This window comes from Choloepus didactylus, chromosome 21 (genome assembly GCF_015220235.1).
Source record: "Choloepus didactylus isolate mChoDid1 chromosome 21, mChoDid1.pri, whole genome shotgun sequence".
Classification (NCBI taxonomy): domain Eukaryota; kingdom Metazoa; phylum Chordata; class Mammalia; order Pilosa; family Megalonychidae; genus Choloepus; species Choloepus didactylus.
In genome coordinates this window covers 10,397,501-10,420,993 of record NC_051327.1, presented here as the reverse complement: position 1 = coordinate 10,420,993, position 23,493 = coordinate 10,397,501, and the positions used below count along the sequence as shown (strand labels likewise).

The 23,493-nt window shown below is 35.9% G+C and overlaps 1 protein-coding gene across 1 annotated transcript in view; it reads right to left on the bottom strand.

The window, feature by feature from the left end:
* Positions 1–23,493, bottom strand: part of VKORC1L1 (vitamin K epoxide reductase complex subunit 1 like 1) — a 94,231-nt gene that overhangs the window by 50,066 nt on the left and 20,672 nt on the right. The gene's annotated exons all lie outside the window — the stretch shown is intronic.

The window sequence follows — 23,493 nt, the reverse complement described above, 5'->3', positions numbered from 1 at the left end:
TGTGAAACTGAAGGATGATGAGGGCCTGAGCCAATGCAATGGGAATAGGAGGGGAGAGAATTTAGATAAAAAAGCATTTAAAGAAGTAAAATCAATAGGATTTAATCATCAATTGGATTTGGAATGTAGGTATAAGGAAAAAAAATTGTGGGAAAGCACCAAGAACAGATTTTTTGTCTTTCTAGGGGCTACTGGTTGTGGAGGGGTAGATCTCACTTTGTAAAATGAAGGATTAAGTAAATGACTATATGATATTCTAATACTATGACCTAACATCCTTGAGTCTGGGATTCTTGGTGTAGGATAAGAGTTACAGATGTTAAAAGAGATTAAATAAAAACTCAAGTGTTGTTCCGGTTTGCTAATGCTGCTGTTACGTAAAATACCAGAAATGGATTGGCTTTTATAAAGGAGATTTATTCGATTACAAATTTAAACTTCTAAGGCCGTAAAAGTGTTCAAACTAAGGCATCAACGAGAGGATACCTGCACTGAAGAAAGGCCGATGACGTCTGGAACACCTCTGTCAGCTGGGAAGGCATGTGGCTGGCATCTGCTGGTCCTTTGCTCTCATGTTGTGTTTCAAAATGGCGTTCTCCAAAATGTCTTTGAGTCTTTCTTAGCTTCTCTGGGGCAAACTCTGCAGTTCATCTCTTGTTTAGCATCTTCAAGCATCTCTAAGTGTCTCTAAGTGTCAGCAAGCATCTGGGTCTGTGTTGGCTCATGGCCTCTCTCTTAAATACTCCAGTGAACTAATCAAGAACCACTCTGAATGGGTGGGGCCACACCTCCATGGAAATAATTTAATCAGAGGTTCCACCCTAATCAACAGACTAATCAGTCTGCCCCCACAAGACTGCATTAAAGAACATGGCTTTTTGGGGGACATAATATATCCAAACTGGTACAAGTGTGTATCTTTATGTTTGTGTACCTTAACTCTCAACATTCATCACCACCCCTCCACCCAATGACACACTGAACACACTGTGTTCTGGAGCCTGATATTATACAGATATTTTTCTCATTAAAGGTTCAAAACCAAGAAAAAAAATCAATAGTCCTGAATTTGAATTAGTAGTGTCAGTATCAACTCACCATGAATTTTTATCTTTAAAAAGATATTTCCTATATTTGAAACAATGATCAACTCAGTAGCAAAAAGACCCAGACTGTGGTCTTCTAATTCCATTTTTCACTAAAAGAAACTAGGGTTCTTTGGAGAAATGGCTGGTTTCAGGTAGGGGGCATGAAATGTACAAGATGAAGCAAGAACATCTGGTCATACCAGATAATAAGGAAGCTATTGACGGCTACTAAAGTGATGTCAAAAAGACTCCAGTTCCAGGCAGGGTAGTTTGAGCATCAATAAGGATAATAACTACAATGAATTGAAATATATCAAAAATGTTTAAATTCCATGAATTCATAATGATACAAAACTAACTGGTCACCAGTAGAAATTCTAGGGAACCAACTTATTATTTTGAAAACTGGCAAATAAAGAGAAAGAACCATGTATTTATCCTGCCTTTCCTATACAAACTGTATTACTTGATAACCAAGTACTAGATGAAGGGAGGTTTCGCTTTACACAAGTATTCTAGCTAATAAATGAAGAATGAATGACAGATTATCACCATTTTGCAACACCTAATAAATTAATGGATTTAAACATTAAGCATCAAATGGCAATTCACATGACAAAAATATGTGGCCTTACCAAAAAATCAAACGTCTAGATCTAACTACCTATTTCCCACACTGTAGGAAACTCTACAAGACAAACAGCCTGATTGCTTCAACTAATAAACTACAAGGGGAGAAGATATGGAGGGGGAACTTGTAGATTAAAAGGGACATCAAACTCAACCAATTACACTGTGTACTTATTTAAAAAGTAAACATGTATGTATGACATTTTTGAAAAAAACTGGACATTTGAATACACATTGGATATATGATATTAAGGAATGTTTACTGGCTTTCTCTAGGGATGATAATGGTATTGTGGTTAAACATTTTAAAAAATGAGGACCTATCTTTTTAAGGTTAGACTGAAATAAGAAATGGTATTTCCTCAAAATAATTGAGGGAGGAAAAAAATGGATGGGAAGTATAAATGGAACGAAATAGATCAAGGGTTGATAACTGCTGATGCTAGGTAATTAATAAATACACGAGTTCCATTACACTATTCAGTCATCTTTGTTATGTTCTACTTTTGCGTATCTTTGACATTCTCCATAATAAAAAAGTTTTTAAAAAGTCTACCATGAATTTTACTGTATTGGAATAGCTAGAAGTAAATACCTAAAACTATCAAACTGCAACCCTGTAGCCTTGACTCTTGAAGATGATTGTATAACTATGTAGCTTACAAGGGGTGACAGTGTGATTGTGAAAACCTTGTGGATCATACTCCCTTTGTCTAGTGTGTTGGATGGATGGGTAAAAAAGTGGGGACAAAAACTAAATGACAAATAGGGTGGGATGGGGGGGATGATTTGGGTGTTCTTTCTTTATTTTTATTTTTTATTCTGATTCTGATTCTTTCTGATGTAAGGAAAATGTTCAGAAATAGATTGTGGTGATGAATACATAACTATATGATCATACTGTGAACAGGTGATTGTATACCATGGATGTATGGTATGTGAATATATTTCAATAAAACTGAATTAAAAAAAAAAAGTCTACCATGAAAAATTGAAACTTCAAGTCTATGCCTGGATATAAATACAATCTGAATTTACTCTATCCATGTGTTATGGGAATTCTAAGCTGAGATTTCATCATTTTGACAAAAAAATGGTCCGAGATTGGTGAAACTCCACATTGTCCTAGCAGATTCAAATGCAAAACAACTAATTCCATGGCGACAGTTCTACCAGCAGGGAACAAGACTCCCAAAGAGGGGCAAAAGGCACTGCTGAAAATAAGCTCACAATCAAAAATTAAAACCAGAGGAAGCCTAAGTAAACACAAACAGGAGAATTCCAAAAATGGAAGTAATACAACAATCTAAAAATGATTCTGAAATACCTGTTCAAGGTTGATTTAAGAAATGAGAAGGAATAAACCTCAAAAGAGGGAAGATTTCTCTCTGAGAGTGGAAAATAAATAACATGAAAATAGCAATGGAGAGCAAAAAGACTGCTGACAACACCCTTTTGGACCCCATGGTATGTGGGTTGTGAGAGAATGAATTAATCGCTATCCAAAGGCAGTGTTCATGGGAAAGAAGTAAGTTTCATGGGAAAGATGGGGTTAAGGCTTAGGATGTAGGGAAATTTATCTATAGGGGTACAGAGGGAAAGGCTAGGAGAGATAACAGCAAAAAAAGCAGGAAGTATCAGGAGGAAGAAACAGAAAAACACAAATGAGGATAGCTGACCAGATTTAAAGAAGGCACTGAAAACCTACATACAACCCAGAACTTAAGAGATGGTACCAAGTTCAAGAAGTAAGCAAGAAACAGCCCTAGCAGACCCATCCTAGTGCTCACCACCGGTATTCCCTCAAGTTCTATGTTTTGGCAGCCCTGGAAACTCTCGCATGTATGCAGTATTAGAGGGAGGTTTTGAAGTTTATTTTGGCACAAAAAGCCACAAAGAATTACAAGGAAATTAGTGACCTCATCCATATCAAACAACCAGACTTCTTAAAGTCTATTCTGGAAATTGAATGATATTCTAATTTTCTCCCTTCAAGTGGGACGCAGAATTTTGTGTTTCTGTAGATCTGGGTGGGGGGACACTGATGTAATAAGAACACAGACCCTACTTGACTATGTAGCACAATTAAGAACAGGTACAGATCTCCCTCCATGCAGACAGGTTTTTAAAAGACAATCAAAGGGTCTTATATACAATGTAGCAGTTCTAAAGAAAGTAACCAACAACCTTCTGAAAGTTCAGAAAACAACATTCCTCTAAATAAAATTTACTACCAGAAACTAAAGAACATGATTTATGTTCCATCAAAAGTCATGTTTTCTCAATTAGCAGTAGCCAACATACTAGTACACCAAGATGGGCTCTTACATGTATATATGTTCCATACGATGCTTTCATTTGAGGTTTTGCTGCAGACAGCATCACTTGCCAGCTGAGATACCCAACCTCTCTACCCAATCTGGCCAATAACATATAGAAATTCGTGTATAATCACAAAAGAAGATTTCAGTGGCTAAGAGATTTCAAATAGAGTCGAGGGGTCATTCTGGAGGTTACTCTTATGCAAGTTTCAGCCAGATATTACAAATTGCCATGGTATGTCAAGCCCCAACCAACAGTATTCCTGAAAACCCTAAAAAAAGCCCAGGGCTCTGTCTAAGACTATATACAAGTTTTACTTATTAAGTTTATTTTCCAGAAACTTAAAACCTCCAGATTGTTCCTATGCCAGATAAGCCCTGAAACTTAGAGGTACCAGTCTCTCTCAGAACATCAACCAGTTGCATTCTCCTATTCCATAATGTTGACACTCCTTTTCGACATGAAGAAGTTAGAATGGTCATGCCCAAATATCCCCAAAGGCTGAGAAAATGATCAAATGACAAGGAGGAGATGTAACAAAGAAGTTCAGATTTAACATATGATTATGACTACAGAATCATATAGATATTTCTTTTTTAGTTTCTAGTGTATTAGAACAGCCAGAAGGAAATACTTGAAATTGTAGGACTCTAACCCATACTATATTTTCAAATTTCTCTATAACCACCTATTAAACCGTATTTTGAAATTTATCACTTTTCTGTATATATGTTATATTTCACAATAAAAAATGTTAAAAGAAATCGGGGTACAAGGCTAAATATCTACCACAGTGCTACGCAAAATGTGTTCCATGAACTAGTGCTGATTATGTACAGATACATGATGAAATATGTTCAGAAACTGAAAATATTTCCTTTGCTTATGTTATACTTACTAAAATGCAATTTTATGTGTACTGAATCTATTAAATTAAAAATGTGACTTGTATTTTTGTTTTAAAATTCATTTTTCTAGTAATTCTTTTTTAATGTATTTTTATAAAAATATTGATCACTACAGATTGAGGGAAAAAAACAGTGGTTTCTTACCACAGTTTGAGAAGCAGTTATATCAGATTCTTATACATTGGACCTGAGTGCCCACTTTCAAAGGGTGCAAGCAGTGACAAACCTTTCCATTATGTTGTCAGTGAACTGAAGCCTCCTTGTAGCCTTCAGTTGACTGTTGAGGAATGTACTGTTTGCCACGTGGGGCCCTGATGGCTGAAGATTCAGTGTGTAAATCCTTCATGAGTTTATCCTTATTGATTCATTTCATAAATCAGAAGATACTCAATGGAGCCAATTCAGAAATGGAAATACGTGTACCAAAATGCATCAGTTGTAAGTACTGTGATCTTGGAAAGAGCCCCAAATTCCACCACACAAAAGGTGGTTCCTAATGGCTTCTTGAAGAAAGAACAATAATATTCAGCTCCACCATCACTAATGTAAGTAATATTTGTAAATTCACACCTTATTAAGAATGGTTCGTCATGTTGGAAGCAATGGAGTTATTTTAGATTATATGTTTGCCTTATTCCTTTGTTTGGATATGGTTTATTAATTTTCTTGGGGTATGGTAGGGACATCTTGGAAGCAAAGTAGTTATTTTAGGTTGTTTTTCTTAATCCTTTGTTTTGTTTGAAATGTGTGCTTTTTTTGTTGTATTTTTTTTTAATTTTTCAATAAATACAGTTAAAAAATTTAAAAAAAAATGGTTTATGTTAACTTTGAATGTCCTGAAATGTCAGTTAAAACAATAGCTGAAGAATGGATGCAATTACCAAATTTTTGAAAATTAAAGTGCAATATGAACAAATAAATATAAGTTATGATTTTTGTCTTTCTAATAAGACAATTACGTTTGTTTTAATATTATCTTATTGTGGTACTATATGTCACTAGTGCATAAAATACCCTGCTGTGTGATATAATAAGTATCCAAAAAATCCTTTAAAAAAAGATACAGTGAAACTAGCTATTTCCATAGACTTAAGTGTCAATACATGTAAAGCCTATAACTTTATTGGGGGTGAAACAATGGTCTAGTTTACTGCCACTCAAAGAACAGACTGCAAACCAGTGCCGGTACGAACTCTTTGTTCGGAAATTGAATGTCAACATTTTCAAACTTTTATAGAAGTTTGATATAACTTTAAAATTTCCATAGAAGGTTGATGTAATTTTATAGAAGCCTGATGTTACCATGATCAGTGGTTCTGACTTGCTGAACACAATACAGATTGATCCAGATGTTGCATATGGTCTGAGAAGTGTACTAGTCAGGCACAGTAGAATCAAATTACAAGTGATATTTTATGGTTATATTGCCAACTATCTAAAAATGAATAGAAATCTGAGAAAATACACATTTATTCATTTTTATAGCTAATTTTACAAATATTTAAATTATTATCAGGCCTGTTTACTTATAATTTAATGTTATTAGCTAAATTATGAAAGTAAACTTTATATTACTTACTTTTAGTCTAATTTACATGACCAAACAGATTTGTCAGCATCTTTTCAGTGAAAGAGACATACCTTGTCTGAATGCACCAAACCAGTGAACCAAATGGGGATGAAGATAGTGGTTCCAAATATATGAAGACCGAAAGTGGAGTGGCCATACCAGTTTCACTAAGAGTATAATCCCTTATATACTGAGTTTTTTTTGTACCCATAATTGATGGTGAAGTGCTACATTACAGTGTTAACTGTGCAGATGTACTGGTTGAGAAACAAAACCATCAAAATTTAAGAGGCATTTACAAACAAAAATGTACAGAAATAAGCTCAAAAGCAAAAGAATTCTTTGAAAGAAAGAGTACTGAATTTAATAAGCTAAAAGAAGCAGATGTTCAATATTTCATCCATAAACAGTTGTTTTACAGGCTCCCCATTAAGTAGCACTTTGGATTGCTAAGACTAAAATAGTAAATACAATGATCAAGATACAAGTGAATAAGTGCAACAAGATGTTTGCTTGGAAAAAATAGGTAAATCTGCACTTACCAATGACAGTATAGCTTGTTGCATTAAGGAACTAATGATATGGAAGACCAATGTAAAGTATTTTTCATCACACCTTGACAAATCCACAAATACTGTTAATGTGTAATTTGAACATGATGGTGATAAGAAGGAAGAATTCTTAATTTTAGTTTTACAACCAACAAACAAAACTAGCTCTGAACTACATAAAATGGTTCATGTATTTGAAATACACTGCCAAAAAAAGTGGTCGAGTTTTACATAAAAGAATGTTCTGATGGCACAGCTGCAGTGACAAGAAAACATATGTTCCCCAGATAATGGAGTTTGCATCAGAATGTAAATCAACATATTGCTTCTTTCACTGACAAAACCTTGGTACACAAAAGTCAGCTGAACTAAACAGAATGTTTAGTGTCATAATAAAAATCATGAAAAGGTAACTCTTAAAACATTAGAGCACATTCTCTTTATTATGTTTCTCTTATTATGCGATAATAAGTTACAGTTAAAGCTTTAATGCTAAACCAATGTCAAAGGGGACTGTAGAAAGATAGCAGATTAGAAAGCTCCAGGAATCAGTTCCTTTACCAAAATAACTACTGAACTTGCAGCAGTCACAAAAGAGCCGGATAAAGAGGTTGGTAAATATCGGTGAATTTCACCTTCCTCTGAGGTGGCTACCAACCCCCTTCCCCAGCCTCTAGGCAGGCAGCTGTGGAGACTGCAGTCCACATATTCCTGGTATGGCCTGCTGGTGCCAGGGTGGACAATAAGGCCCTCTCCACCAAAAATCAGGGCTGTGTGGTCTGGCTGCTGGATGCTGCTTCAGATCACCAGAGGGCCAGTGCTGAGGGTGACCACTGCTTCAACTCCCACAAACTGAAGTAACTTTCCTGCTGTGGAGCTGATTTAAAGAAACGGTAACTTTTTTTCCCTTTCCTCTCTCCATTTGGGAGGAAAATAGTATGGGAAGGTAAAAAATGGATGGCTCCAGCCCTCAAGCAAAAAACAGCAACCCCTGAAAGGAATGGGAGAATTTGTTTTCCAGAGATAATACAACATAAGACTCAAAATGTCCACTTCTCAACAAAAAGATTGAACCTTTTATCCATATAGTGTCCTTCTTTGTCTCTTGTAACCATTTTTGACTTAATGTCTATTTTGTCTAATAGTAATATAGTGACTCCAGATCTCTTATGGCTACTATTTGCACGGAATGTATTTTTCCATCCTTTTACTTTTTAGGCTCTTGTAGATAGCATATAGTTTTCATGTTTTTTATCCACTCTGCCAATCTTTGCCTTTTAATAGATGAGTGTAATATATTTGCACTTAAGGTAATTATTGATAAGAAAAGATTTACTTCTGCCATTTTAGCTCTTTGTTTTCTGTAGATTTTACATATTTAACAATGTAGTTTGAACAATACCAACTATCAGAAACAAGGTAAGATTGTCCATATTTACCACTGCTAGTCAACATTCTCCTGGAAGTTCTAGGCAGATCAATAAGGCAAGAAAAAGAATAAAATGCACCCAGATTGGAAAGGAAGAAGTAAAACTATCTCTATTCACAGATGACATGATCCTATATAGAGAAAATCCTGAAGAATCCACAAGAAAACATCTAGAGATTATAAACAAATTCAGCAAACTTGCATGTACAAGATAAACACACAGAAATCAGTTGTTTCATTTGGGACCGACGGCTTGATATGCTGAGCCCTCTGTCTTGGGGCTTGCCCCTATGAAGCTTGTTACTGCAAAGGAGGGGCTAAACCTGCTTATAATTGTGCCTAAGAGTCTCTCCGAGTGCCTCCTTGTTGCTCAGATGTGGCCCCCTCTCTCTAAGCCACCTTGGCGGGTGATCTCACTGCCCTCCCCACTATGTGGGACCTGACTTCCAGGGATGTTAATCTCCCTGGCAACTCAGGATATGACTTCCAGGGATGAATCTCGACCCAGCATTGTGGGATTGAGAACATCTTCTTGACCAAAAGGGGGATGCAAAATGAAACGAAATAAAGTTTCAGTGGCTGGGAGATTTCAAATGGAGTCGAGAGGTCACTCTGGTGGACATTCTTATGCACTATATAGATACCACTTTTCAGGTTTTAATGCATTGGACTAGCTAGAAGTAAATACCTGAAACTACCAAACTCCAACCCAGTAGCCTTGACTCTTGAAGACAATTGTATAACAATGTAGATTACAAGGGGTGACAGTGTGGTTGTGAAAACCTGTGGATCACACTCTCTTTATCCAGTGCATGAATGGATGAGTAGAAAAATGGGGACAAAAACTAAACGAAGAATTAAGTGGGTTGGGGGGGTGGTTTGGGTGTTCTTTCTATTTTTTATTCTTATTCTGATTCTTTCTGGTGTAAGGAAGATGTTCGAAAAATAGATTGGGGTGATGAATGCACAACTATATGTTGAATGGTTAATTGTATACCATGGATGATTGTATGGTCTTTGAGTATATCTCAATAAAACTGAATTTAAAAAATCAGTTATTTCTCTATATCAGTAGTAAACACTGAAACTGAAATTAAGAAAACAATTCCATTTACAATAGCATCTAAAAGAACAAAATATCTAGGAGTAAATTAAACCAAGGATGTAAATACTTGTAATTGAAAACTAGAAAACATTGCTGAAAAGAATTAGAACACATCTAAAAAATAAAGGACATCCATGTTCACAAATTGGAAGACTTACTATTAAGATGTTACTATGACCCAAAGTGATGTAAAGATTCAACACAATCCCTATTAAAATCCCAGCAGTCTTTTCTGCAGAACAGAAAAGCCAATCCTCAAATATCACATGGAATTGAAAGGGACTCTGAATACCCAAAACAATACTGAAAAAGAAGCTCAAAGTTGGAGAACTCACACTTCCCTCTTTCAAAACTAGCTTCAAAGGTATAGTAATTAAAACTGTAGTATTGGTTTTATATTTGACATACAGACGAATGTAAGAGAATTGAGAGTCCAGAAATAAACTCATATATCTATGGCCAGCTGATCTTCAACAACAAAGTCCACTCAATGGGAAATATTCTCTTTAACAAATATTGCTAGGACAAACTGGAAATCCACATGCAAAAGAATGAATTTGGACCTCTAGTTTTCAACATATATTATTAACTCAAAATGGATCAACAAGCATAAAACTCTAAAAGAAAACATCGGGGGAAATCTTCAGTACCTTCTATTAGGCAGTTAATTCTTAAGATGACACCAAAAGCATGAGCAACAAAAGAAAAGGTAGATAAATTAGACTTCAGCAAAATTTAAAACTTTTTGGCATCAAAAGAAATTATCAAGAAAGTGAAAAAACAACCTACAGAACAAGAGAAAATATATGGAAATCATATATTTGATAAGGGTTTAATATCTAGGATATATAAAGAACTCCTACAACTCAACAACAAAAAACCCAAACAACCCAATTAGAAAATCAGCAAAGGATTTGAATAGACATGTCTCCAAAGAAGATATACAAATGGCCCATAAACACAGAAAAAGATGCCCAACATTCAGCCACCAGAGAAATGCAAATCAAAACCACTATTAGATAATACTCCTGGCCCAACAGGATGTAATAATAATAATAGGATGGCTATTATTAAAAAGAAAGAAAATAACAACTGTTTATGAGGATGCAGAGAAATGGGAACCCTCATATGCTGATGTAAAATGTTCGGTGGGTTCTTCAGAAAGTTAAACAGAATTACCATATGAACCAGCATTTCCACTTCTAGGTACAAAAGAACTGAAAGGAAGAGACTCACAGCAGCATTATTCACAATGTCAAAAGGTGGAAATAACCCAAGTGTCCATCAACAGAAGAATGGATAAACTTTAGAGGCATATATCAACAATGGAATATTATTCAGTCATACAAAAAGAATGAAGTTCTGATACATGCTGTAACACATATGAACCTTGAAGACATCATATTGAGTGAAATAAGCCAGACAGAAAAAGACAAATATTGTATCTAGAAAAGAGAAATCCACAGAGGCAGAAAGTAAATTAGAGGATAGGTGGGGGGTGAGGGGGTGGAATGTTATTGCTTAATGAGTACAGAGATTCTGGTTGGGATGTTGTAAATGTTCTAGCAATAGATAGAAGCAAATGTTACAAAACACTGTCAATGTACTTAATGCCACTGAATTGTACATTTAAAGTGGTTAAAATGGTTTTATGTTATGTATATTTTACTTCAACAAAACGTTTTTTTAAAAACTAAAAATATGTCTAAATTAAAACAATGGTTACTGAAGGGAAAAGTTCTGTTAAGAACTTTTGGTTTGGTTTGATGGGTTGAGCCCTCTACCATAGGTTTTACCCTTAGGAAGATGGTTGCTGCAAAGGAGAGGCTAGGCCTCCCTATAATTGTGCCTAAGAGCCTCCTCCCGAATGCCTCTTTGTTGCTCAGATGTGGCCCTCTCTCTCTAGCTAAGCCAACTTGAAAGGTGAAATCACTGCCCTCCCCCCTACATGGGATCAGACACCCAGGGGAGTGAATCTACCTGGCAATGTGGGATGGAGAACATTTTCTTGACCAAAAGAGGGATGTGAAAGGAAATGAAATAAGCTTCAGTGGCAGAGAGATTCCAAAAGGAGCCGAGAGGTCACTCTGGTGGGCACTCTTACGCACAGTTTAGACAACCCTTTTTAGGTTCTAATGAATTGGGGGAGCTGGTGGTGGATACCTGAAACTATCAAACTACAACCCAGAACCCATGAATCTCGAAGACAATTGCATAAAAATGTAGCTTATGAGGGGTGACAATGGGATTGGGAAAGCCAAAAGGACCACATTTCACTTTGTCTAGTTTATGGATGGATGAGTAGAAAAATAGGGGAAGGAAACAAACAAACAAACAGACAAAGGTACCCAGTGTTCTTTTTTACTTCAATTGCTCTTTTTCACTTTAATTATTATTCTTGTTATTTTTGTGTGTGTGCTAATGAAGGTGTCAGGGATTGATTTAGGTGATGAACGTACAACTATGTAATGGTACTGTAAACAATTGAATGTACTATTTGTTTTGTATGACTGCGTGGTATGTGAATATATCTCAATAAAATGAAGATAAAAAATAAAAATAAATAAAAAATAAAATACAAAAAAAAAATAACGGTTACTGAAGGGAAAAGTTCTGTTAAGGAAGTCTGAATTATGAACAAACTCTTTGTGTTTCTACAAGATAAGAATCTTTCAAAAAGATTGGAGAGCTAATTTGGTATCTTCAGTAATTTTAGTGATCTTAATACTTCCATACAAGGAAGAAACGCAACATGTTTTTCAATGACACAGAAGAACAGTTTCTACAGATTATCACCAAACACCTTATAAATGTAACAGAATATTTTGAAATTTAATTTTCCAAACAAATGAGATCCACACATAGGAAATTTAATGTCATTGCAATCCATTTCTTTCATCTAAAGATAATTTAACCATTCATAACACAGCATGTTGGAACTGGCAACTTTAGAAAGGTAGAATATATATAAGCCTACAGTATCACTTTCTTTATTTTGGATAAAATTTGAAATGAATATATGAGCTTGATGAAATTGCTTTTAAGATCACTTGTTCCATTTCCATCAACATACCTCACTAACAATGGTTTCCCTACTTATGAGTATTATGAAAGCAAAGTACATCAACAGTTTAGTTATGTGTTGTCACCTGACAGCATCAGCAGCACTGTCTTCAATCCAATCTAGATAAGTTAAAAAGCAAAAGGCAAGCTCATTGGTCACATTAAAAACTTTAAATATTAATAAAACAGTGTTCGAAGTGTGTAAGGTATTCACAAAGAATCACTATTTTGTAAGTTTTTACTTAGTTACAACTGCAAAATAAAGTTTCTAACGTAGTAGAGAAATCTGCCATATGAATTGGCTCTACAGCTAGTTTTTGTAAATCCTTAATCCACTGTTGTATTTACTCTGATTACATTGATTAAAATGTAATTTTGTAAACTGAACTACCAATTAATTTTGTCAATTAAACTACTTGAGCTTGTATTTTACATGTCTATTGTTTTCATTTATTTTTAAAAAATTCATTTTGCAAAAGTATTGGTCCATAATGGATTGGAAATTTTAAAAACTCTCCCTTAACCACAGTTTGAGAGAGTGGTATCTTAGTTTGTGTCAACTGAGTAACCCAGGTAAATCCTGAATAAATCTCTATTAACTGAGATTTTCCTAATCCTTGAAGTAAATGTAAACTCTTAAGTATGTGGAAATTTGAAGGGCACCTAACTGTCATGGTATTCCTATGGAGAGTAGGTGTGGCTTTCCGTATCAGAGGAGTTAACAGGTTTGACACAGTGACTGCTTGCGTTCATAGTAAGTAATGAAAGCCAAGACTAAAGCACAACATTTTCACATTTAACCCAGTATTCTGTTCATTGAAACCGTTGTCTCTGATAGGAACAAAAACCTGGTAAATGAAGATTCTCTTACAAATGAAACTGATTTATCTTAGGGTAACAAGCTGAACAAAGCTGCTTCTGGAAATACCAAAATGTTCTGATTGTAACCTTAGACTCACTGAAGTTCAAGTAAATTTGAACTCAAAAAAACAGTTAAACACCTGGCTCAGAGATCTACAGATCATTCATTAGCCCAGCTAATGTCAGTGAAAATATTAGACCTTTTCTCTGTGATTAAAAAAACAACAGTAGTATTCACAGTGGTGTATACTGCCACCAAACAAAACCGAACACTAGGAAGTGTACTGCCTGTCATTCTGGAATGAAAACCAGTCTAAACTACCCTTTCAAGCCAGAAATCAGGGCTGGGAGGAGGGTGCCTGTGACCATCAGAAACAATGCTTCCAGGAATAAGTTTCAGGTATACAAGGAAAGACATTAAAAACCTCCATTTTAACTTCAGCTTTTAATGGTTAATTTCATGTTAAATGTGAAAAGTAATGAAGCCTCTAACAGCCATATACACAAAACAGGTTGATTGCAAAGCACTTTGTTGCTCGGTCCCATTTTCCCTTAAATCACTTATCTTGAGTCAATCCACCAGTTTAATTTTCCACCCCCATATGGGGACTCTGAAGCACCATTAGAGAAAGTATATCTGCTGTCAGTACAAATTCAAGGTCTCCAGCCTGAACTTAAGCATCGCTTTGTAATTATTTTACTAATCCCAGGTTAAAGTCTCCTATTACCCAAAGATGGAATCCCAAATCTCCTTTATTTTGCATAAACCTCTACTGGCTTCTCAGTAGGATCCCCTTTACTTCCAGTACCCCACCACCACCACCACCAATATTTCACTGAATTTATTTTGCTTATGTCATCTACATCTGGCGTAAGACTGAATTCCTTGGGATTAGGAACTCTCATCCATCTTTGGGTCCCCAAGGCCAACTTTTAAAGGGTAAGTAATTTAAGAAAGGACTAACACCAGTTCTTTCAGGTTCTGAATTTGCTGTCCTCTAAAAAATACGTAGTCTGTATTCAGACTTTGATTACTTCCCTGTTTCCCTGATCCAGTTCATCACCTTAATTTCTTTGGCAGTCTCAAAAATAGCTCAGGAGTAGATGTCTAGAGAATACTCCCACATGGCAAGCTTTGCAAATACTCTCGAGACTTTCTACTACGAAAAATCTTGTGATACCACATTTTAATGTGTTCTAGCCAAATTTAATACAAAGAGATGTGCAAGTAAGACATAGTCTATTAGAATTTTCCAACTTCAAATAGTCTATAAGCATTCAGGGGCAAAATAAAAGTTACGTAGAAAATTTAAAAAAATCTCATTGGCAGTGCTTTTTAACTAATACCACGTGTGGACAGGGATGAGGTTAAATAGACATTTCCACCCACTGCAGTGGGAGCATAAGTTGGTATTTTCTATAGATAAATTTGGCATTTCCACTTCCAAGAATAGAGCCTATGAAAATAATCAGTGATGTAAAGATTTACGTAAAAGTATACATGGGTACTCATCACGTTATTTAAAATGGCATTAACTTACGAACAACCTATACAGTAAACTATATGGGATGAAACAAATTAGTTTAAGCCCTCAGTGGAATACTGTATAAACATTAATAACTGTTTTCAAAGAATATCTTATTACATGTAAAAATGCTCATGATTCAAAATTAAATGAAAATATACAAAGGGCATGATCCCAATTTTATTTATTAAAAAAGCACATATTTATGTGTATACACATACATTGGCATGCACATACAGATATACATGTATGCATGTATATACATACTTATGTATAAACAAAAACCAACTTGAAGAACACTAAAATGTTAATGGTGGTGAGATAAGAGGTCATTTTTATCTTCTTCATTTTGCAAAGATGTTTTAAAGCAGAATTAATGTTTCAAGGCCATTAACGTTTAATGTAATTATTGAGATGGCTGTGTTTAAATCTACCATCTTGTTATCTGTTTTCTATTTGTTGCATCTGTGTTTTGTTCTTATTTTCATTTCCTGGGTTCTTTTGGATTAACTGTATTTTTTAGAATTCCATTTTATCTCCACCCATTAGCTAGCTCACTAGCTATACATCTTATTTTCCTGGTGTTTGCTCTAGGCTTTACATTATACATTTTTAAGTTATCAGTGCCTTCCTATATTATACCACTTTTCTTGTAGTATAGGAACCTTACAAGAATGTAATTTTATTTACTTCCATCCCATCCTTTGTGCTATTGTCACACACTTTACTTCTACATGTTGTACACCTCACAATGCATTAATATTGGGGGGGGGGTAACAAATTATTTCATTTTGAAGGAATGGTATAAATGAAAGAACTTGGTGGGTGTTGATACAACTTATAGAAGAGGTCAAGGTAAACCCAACACACATGCACTATAGAAGTCACCTCGCAGCTCTGGGGAAGCCAGCATAAGGCTTAGATCTCATCTTCACTATTTCCCGGAATGTGCATATCAAAGAGGTACTCTGCCAAGCCAGAATACAGGGCCCCCATCTTGTGTGAGTTGGTTCCACAGTCACCCAATTCTTTGATGGGCTTCACATGTTCATTCAGATAATGTCACACAAGTGGGGATCCAGTTTGTGCAGTTCCAGTAATGAATGAGTCACCCTTTTTTCCAAGTGTAACTCACATGCCACTGCATTCAGCCTGCTCTCCAAATCATCTCATTCTGGTTTCTTGATATCTGGAAGTAAGATTTGGCCACCTCCTTGGTTCTGCTGCTTCATAAGTTTTTCAGCATGTTCCCTTTCCTCATGAGATTGATGAAGGAAATATGTAGCAAGGTTCATCAAAGCCACATCATCAAGATCAAAGTAGTGTGACAATGACAGGTAGATATGAGGCGAGGGTTGATCTCGTGGTTGATGTCAGCCTGATTCCTGGTTGTAGTTCTGGTGCACCTGTGACGGGTCACGGCCATCATGGCGGGTGGCTGAGAAGAGGATGTAGCGACTGCATGGCGCTGGAGCAGTGGCAGAGGGCTGCTCAGAGTGGCTAGTCAATGGGCGCAACAATCAGTTCTGTTCAAGCACTCTTGAAGCAGGAAACCACAGCAACTCTACATGAAAACATCTGGCCCCACAGTGCATTATTATTTTTGCTGTAGTCAAATATCTTTTTTTACCTTAGTATTTATTTATTTCATAATGTTTTTGCAACCATCACCACTTTCTAATTCTACATTTTCATCACCCCAAAACGGAACCCCATACTGGTTAGCAGTCACTCTCAATTATATTTAAAAGAGATTAAAAAATAAGAAAAAGACTTCTCTTTACATTTACCATTTCCAGCACTTCTCAATCCTTTGTAAAGATCCAAATTACCATCTTATATAATTTTCCCTCTGCCTAAATAACTTTAACATTTCTTGTTGTGTAGGTCTGCTGGCAACAAATTCTCTCAGCATTTATTCGTTTGAAAAAATCTTTATTTCACTTGCATTTTGAAAGGTATTTTCCCAGGTAAAGAATACTAGCCTGACAGGGTCTTCTTGTTTTATTTTTAAGTACATTAAAGGTGTCTCTCCATTGTCTTTTTTTTTTAAGCAGTTTTATTCACGCACCATACAATCCATCCAACTTGTACAAGCAATGGCTCTCGGTATAATCGCAGAATTGTGTTTTCATCAACACAATCAATTTTAGAACATTTTCACTGCTCCAAAAAGAAAAACCCCATAGCTTTTATACCACCTATTATTGACACTTAACATTGGTATGGTACCTTTGCTACAACTGATGGAAGAATATTATATTACTGTTAACTATAGCCCAAAGTTTGCATTATCTGTATTTTTCCCTTAACCACCTATTATTAACACCTTGTAATTGTGACATAAATCTGTTCTAGTTCATGGAAGAACATTCTTATATTTGTTCTATTAACCACCTTCATCATCCACAACAGTGTTCACTATGTTACACAGTCCTGTGTTTCATCCCCTAGCTTTCCTTCTAGTGGCATACACAACCCTATACTTCCCCTTTCAACCACAATCACACACAAAACTCAGCACAATAACGTGCAACCATCACCTTTATCCATTTCCAAACATTTACAATCAACCTTATTAAAAATTCTGCACAAATTAAGCATCAACTAACTCCCCATTCTCTACCCTCATTCAATCTTGCTCATTGTTTTTAGTTCATATTTGTGAGATTACACAATATTTGTCCTTCTGAGTCTGGCTTATTTCACTCAACATAATGTCCTCAGGGTTCAACCATGTTGTCACATGCATCAACATTTCATTTCTCCTTACAGCTGAATAATATTCCATCATATATATATATATATATACAGGACATTTTGTTTATCCATTCATCAGCTGATGGACACTTGGGTTGTTACCATCTTTTGGCAATTGTGAATAATGCCAATATGAACACTGGGGTGCAAATGTCTGTTTGCGTGCCCGCTTTCAGTTCTTCTGAGTATATACCTAGTAGCAGAATTGTTAGATCATATGGCAGTTCTATACTTAGCTTCCTGAGGAACTGCCACACTGTCTTCCAGAGCAGCTGTACCATTTTACATTCTTATCAGCAGTGAATAAGTGTTCCTATTTCTCCACATCCTCTCCAACACTTGTAGTTTTCTGTTTGGTTATTAGTGGCTATTCTAGTAGGTGTGAAATGATATCTCAGTGTGGTTTCAATTTGCATTTTCCTAATAGCTTGTGATGTTGAGCATCTTTTCATGTGCTTTTTAGCCATTTGTATTTCCTCTTTGGAAAAATGTCTATTCAAGTCTTTTGCCCATTTTTACATTGGATTGTTTTTTTATTGTTGAGTTGTAGGATTTATATATTCTAGATATCAAAGCCTTATTAAAAATATGGTTTCCAAATATTTTCTCCCATTGAGTAGGCTGCCTTTTCACCTTTTTGACAAAGTCCTAAGAAGTACAAAATTCTTCAATTTTGAGGAATTCCCACTTAACTGTTTTTTTCTTTCATTGCTTATGCTTTGGGTGTAAGGCCTAAGAAACCACCTTCTACCACAAGATCTTGAAGATGTCTTCTTAACATTTTCTTCTAGGAGTTTTATGGTCCTGGCTCTTATATTTAGGTCTTTGACCCATTTTAAGTTAATTTTTGTAGAAGGTGTGAGATAAGGGTCCTCTTTCATTCTTTTGGATACAGATACCCAGTTCTCCCAGCACCATTTTTTGAATGGTGCTGGGATTTTGATTGGAATTGTGTTGACTATGTAAATCAATTTGGGTAGAACTGACATCTTAATAATATTTAGTCTTCCAATCCATGAACATGAAATGTCCTTCCATATATTTAATCTTCTTTGATTTCTTTTAGCAATGTATTGTTTCTGAATACAGGTCCTTTATAGCCTTGATAAAATTTATTCCTAGATATTTAATTCTTTTCATTGCTATTGTAAATGGATTTTTCTTGATTTCCTCCTCAGATTGCTCATTAGTAATGTATAGAAGCCCTATTGATTCTTGCATGTTGATCTTGTATCCTGCCACTCTGCTGAACTTTTATTAGCTACAGTAGCTCTGATGTAGATCTTTAAGGAATTTCTAGGTATAGGATCACATCATCTGTGAATAGAGAAAATATTACTTCTTCCTTACTATTTTGAATGCCTTTTATTTCTTTTTATTGCCTAACTGCTCTGGCTAGAACTTCCAGTACAACACTGAATAACATTAGAGGGAAAGCTTTCAGTCTTTCACCACTGAGTTAGCTGTGGGTTTTTCATATACCCCCTTTATCTCCATTGTCTTTTGGTTTGCTAAGTTTCATATGAGAACTCTGCAATCATTCTTATCTTTGTTCCTCTATACGTAACATGTATTTTTCTCTGCTTGCATTTAAGGTTTTCCCTTTATCATTGGTTTTCAGCAATTTGATTATGATATGGCTTGTTGTGATTTCCTTTATATACATTCTACTTGGGATGTGTTGTGCTTCTTAGATCTGTGAGTTTACAGTTTTCATCAATTTTGGAAAAATTTTTGTCTTTAAATATTTTTTTTCTGTCCTCTCTTTTCTCTCTTCTGCTTGTTTTTGTCCCTGGTTATTATCCCTGTTAGAGTCACTGGCATCTGTTCATTTTCATCATTTTTATCTGTGTCTTATTTTGAATAGTTTCTATTGCTGTCTTCAAGTTCACTGATCTGCTGTGCCTCATCTACTGTTAATCCCATCAGTGTATTTCTCATTATATTTCCATCTCTAGAAGTCCTATTTGGGTCTTTTTATGTTGTCCATTCCTCTCCTTGTTACGTTCACTATTTCCTCCACCTTAATGAACATTATTTGTAATAACTTTTGATGTCCTTGTCTGCTAATCATTACATCAGCTCTGTCATTTCTGGGTCTGTTTCTGTCGATCAAATTTTCTCCTGATTATAGATCATATTTTTCTGGTTCTTTGCATTCCTGGTAATTTCTGACTGGATGCCAGACATTGTGAATTCTGTTTTGGAGTACTGGATTTTGCTGTCTTCCTTTAAATATTGTTGGACTTTGTTCTGGCATACAGTTATGTTTCTTAGAATCAGTTGGTTCATTTCAAGGCTTGTTTTTTAAAGCTTTGTTAGGTCAGGTGGATAGCAGCCTTTAATCAGGGTCAATTTAACTCCATTGCCAAGGCAATACTCTTATGATGCCCTGTGTGAATTCTAAGAATTGTTTGGCCTATCTTTCCAGTGCAATTCCTTCTCTGTCCTCTGGTTGGTTGTTTCTTCTCAGGCATAAACAGAGCAGTACTCAGCCAAAGACTAAGGGGGAGCCTTTTGCATATATCTGGATTTTCTTTGTAAACTCCTCCCTACAAATCATAGCTGACCTGGCCTCCCCAAACTCCTATCTCTGTCTTCTCAACTCAGTAAGACTATTCTGCTCTATTTGGGTTCCCTACCCGTTTTGAGCCTGAAAACTACCTCCAAACAGTAAGTTCAGGCAACCATAAACCTCACTTTATTTGTTTCCCTTCTTTCAGTGACCACAGTCCTATGCTACCTGTCATCCAATGACGGTAAACTGTTATTTCATATATTCCATCTAGTTTTCTAGTTGTTTAAGGCAGCAAGGTAAAATCCAGTCCTTGTTATTCCATCTTTGCTGGACAAAATAAAATTTTGCAAAGCAACAAATGCTATCTCAATTTTATATCTAAAACCTCCATCTTACAACCCTTTTTAGGTTCTAATGAATTAGAATAGCTAGCAGTAAATACCTGAAACTATCAAACTACAACCCAGAACCCATGAATCTTGAAGACAATTTATAAAAACGTAGCTTATGAGGGGTGACAATGTGATTGGTAAAGCCATATGGACCACAGTCCCCTTTGTCCAGTGTATGGATGAATGAGTAGAAAAATGGGGGCAAAAACAAAACAAACAAACAAACAAACAAAAAACAAAGGCACCCAGTGTTCTTTTTTACTTTAATTGTTCTTTTTCACTTTAATTTTTATTTTTTATTTTTGTGTGTGTGGTAAAGAAAATGTTCAAAAATTAATTTTAGTGATGAATGCACAACTATATAATGGTACTGTGAATAAATGAATGTACGCTTTGTATGACTGCATGGTATGTGAATATATCTCAATAAAAATGAATTTAAAAAATTAAAAAAATAAAACCTCCGTCTTAGTCTTCATCCAGCTCTGCTTCTCTCCATAACATCTGACAATACAAACCACTCCTTTTTCACTTGGAATTTGCTCCACTCTTATTTTGACACTAAACTTTTTAATTCTCCTACCTCTCTGATTATGATTCCTTATTCTTGAATCCTTAAATAGGCAAGCTTCCAAAGTCCTGTCCTTGCCGCATTTTATTCTCCATCTGTGCAGGAGCTCACCCTATGTAATCCCAGGAAGTCCCACGATTTCATGACCTCTTTTGCTGTTGACTCTTAACTCAACAGAAGCACCATATGTGACTGGCCTTGGACATCTTGATTTATGAAGAGAACACAGACAGAAAAAGCAGAATACAAAATACATTTTTAAAATGTGAGTTTAAATATGTACTTTTATATGTGTATAACCAGAAGAAAACCCAAAAGTTAATTCATTAAAATGTTAAAAATGATTATTTCTGCTTTATGGATAATTTTTTTCTCACATACAAATATTAAGTTTACTGTGATTAGTTTTTAAGTCCCCATTTCTAGCTCACAGCTCCAGCTGTTGCACAGGCCAGTATCTCATACCAATATTAATGATAACCAGTATCTTCCACCTACAGCCTATCTGCCCCCCTCTGTTCTGGTTAGTGATACACATTCCTCCTCTCAACTTCCGTCACTTCAACTTGTTCCTCTGTCCCCACAACTAGTCAACAATCCTACTGGAAACTGAGTTTCAACTCACAGGAAACTGTATTACAGCAGAAGATCCTCTAAATAAAGATCTCAAGCTGGATGAAAAGCTCAAAGAATGTAAACCCCTTTCTTTCCAGGTCAGAGATGCAGGAGAAATCTGCAAACAGGAAGTCATGCCCTTGGTATACAACAAGACTTTGCAAGAGGTAAAGAGTAGAGTCTGAGGAGAGGGCCAAAGTTGGACAATAAGCCCACAGGAAAAAATATCAAGCAGACCAAGGATCAAGAGGCTGGGGACTTCATAAGCCTGTATTTTGGTTGGCACCTATAGATGAAAATTAGAAATATGTAGTGAAACGAGGCTTCAAATGATACAAACTACAGTTCCATAAAACATGGATGACTTTCACAAAATAATGATGAGTGAAAGCAGCCACACAGTAAAGAATACAAACTAAATGATTCCATTTATATAAAGATCAAAAAGCAGGGTTTCCCAGTTTGCTAAAGCTGCCATTATGCAAAATACCAGAAATTGATAGGCTTTTATAAAGGGGATTTATTAGGTTACAAATTTCAGTCCTAAGGCCATAAAAGTGACCAAACCTAAGCCATCAACAAGAGGATACCTTTACTGAAGAAAGATTGGATGGTGTCTGGAACACCTCTGTCAGCTGGGAAGGCACATGGCTGGTATCTGCTGGTCCCGGGTTGTATTTCAAAATGGCTTTCTTCAAAATGTCTCTGTGCGTCTGTCTTAGCTCCTGTCTCTCAGCTCCTGTGCATCCTTGCTTCTTTCTTCCAGGGCGTTTCTCTCTAAGCATCTCTGGGGATCCTCTTAGCCTCTCTGGGATAAACTCTGGGCTTTATCTCTTAGCTTAGCATCTCCAAACATCCTTCTGTTTGCATCTCCCAGCGTCTCCAAGTGTCTGGGTCTGTGTGGGCTCTCAGCTCTCTTAAGGACTCCAGTGATCCAATTAAGGCCCACCCTGAATGAGTAGGGTCACACCTCCATGGAAATAATCTAATCAAAAAGTCTCACCCACAGTTGAATGGGTAATATCTAAATCAAAACAATCTAATCAAAAGCTCTCACCCACATTAAGTCTGCATCCACAAGACTGGATTAAAAGAACCTGGCCTTCCCTGAGGTACTTAACAGTTTCAAACCAGTACACAGGGAAACTAACTACTAAGTTTGGATGCAACCTTGGGTGGAAAAGTAAGAAAGTGCTTATCATAAAAGTCAAGACAAAGGTTATTTTTGAGAGGGGAAAGAGTATAGTGATTAGGAGGGAGCTTAAGGGGAAGTTTTCTGGAGTCTGGCAATGGTCTACTTAATGACCTGAATGTTGACTGCAAGGGTTCACTTTGTGATTATGATGCCAAAATAGACAAATATTATTTTGGTATGTATGTTGTATTTACAATAAAAAAGTTTTAAAAAATCAATTGGACCTGGGTGACTAATTGGATGGCAGAATGGGGGGTAGGGTAGAGAATCATGGACAACTCTCAGGTTTCTGACTTGCACAAATGCTTGGTTGGTGATGTCATTCACTGAGACAAGAAACACCATTTTCAAGTGAAGACTATGAATTAAGTCTTGAGTATGTTGAATTT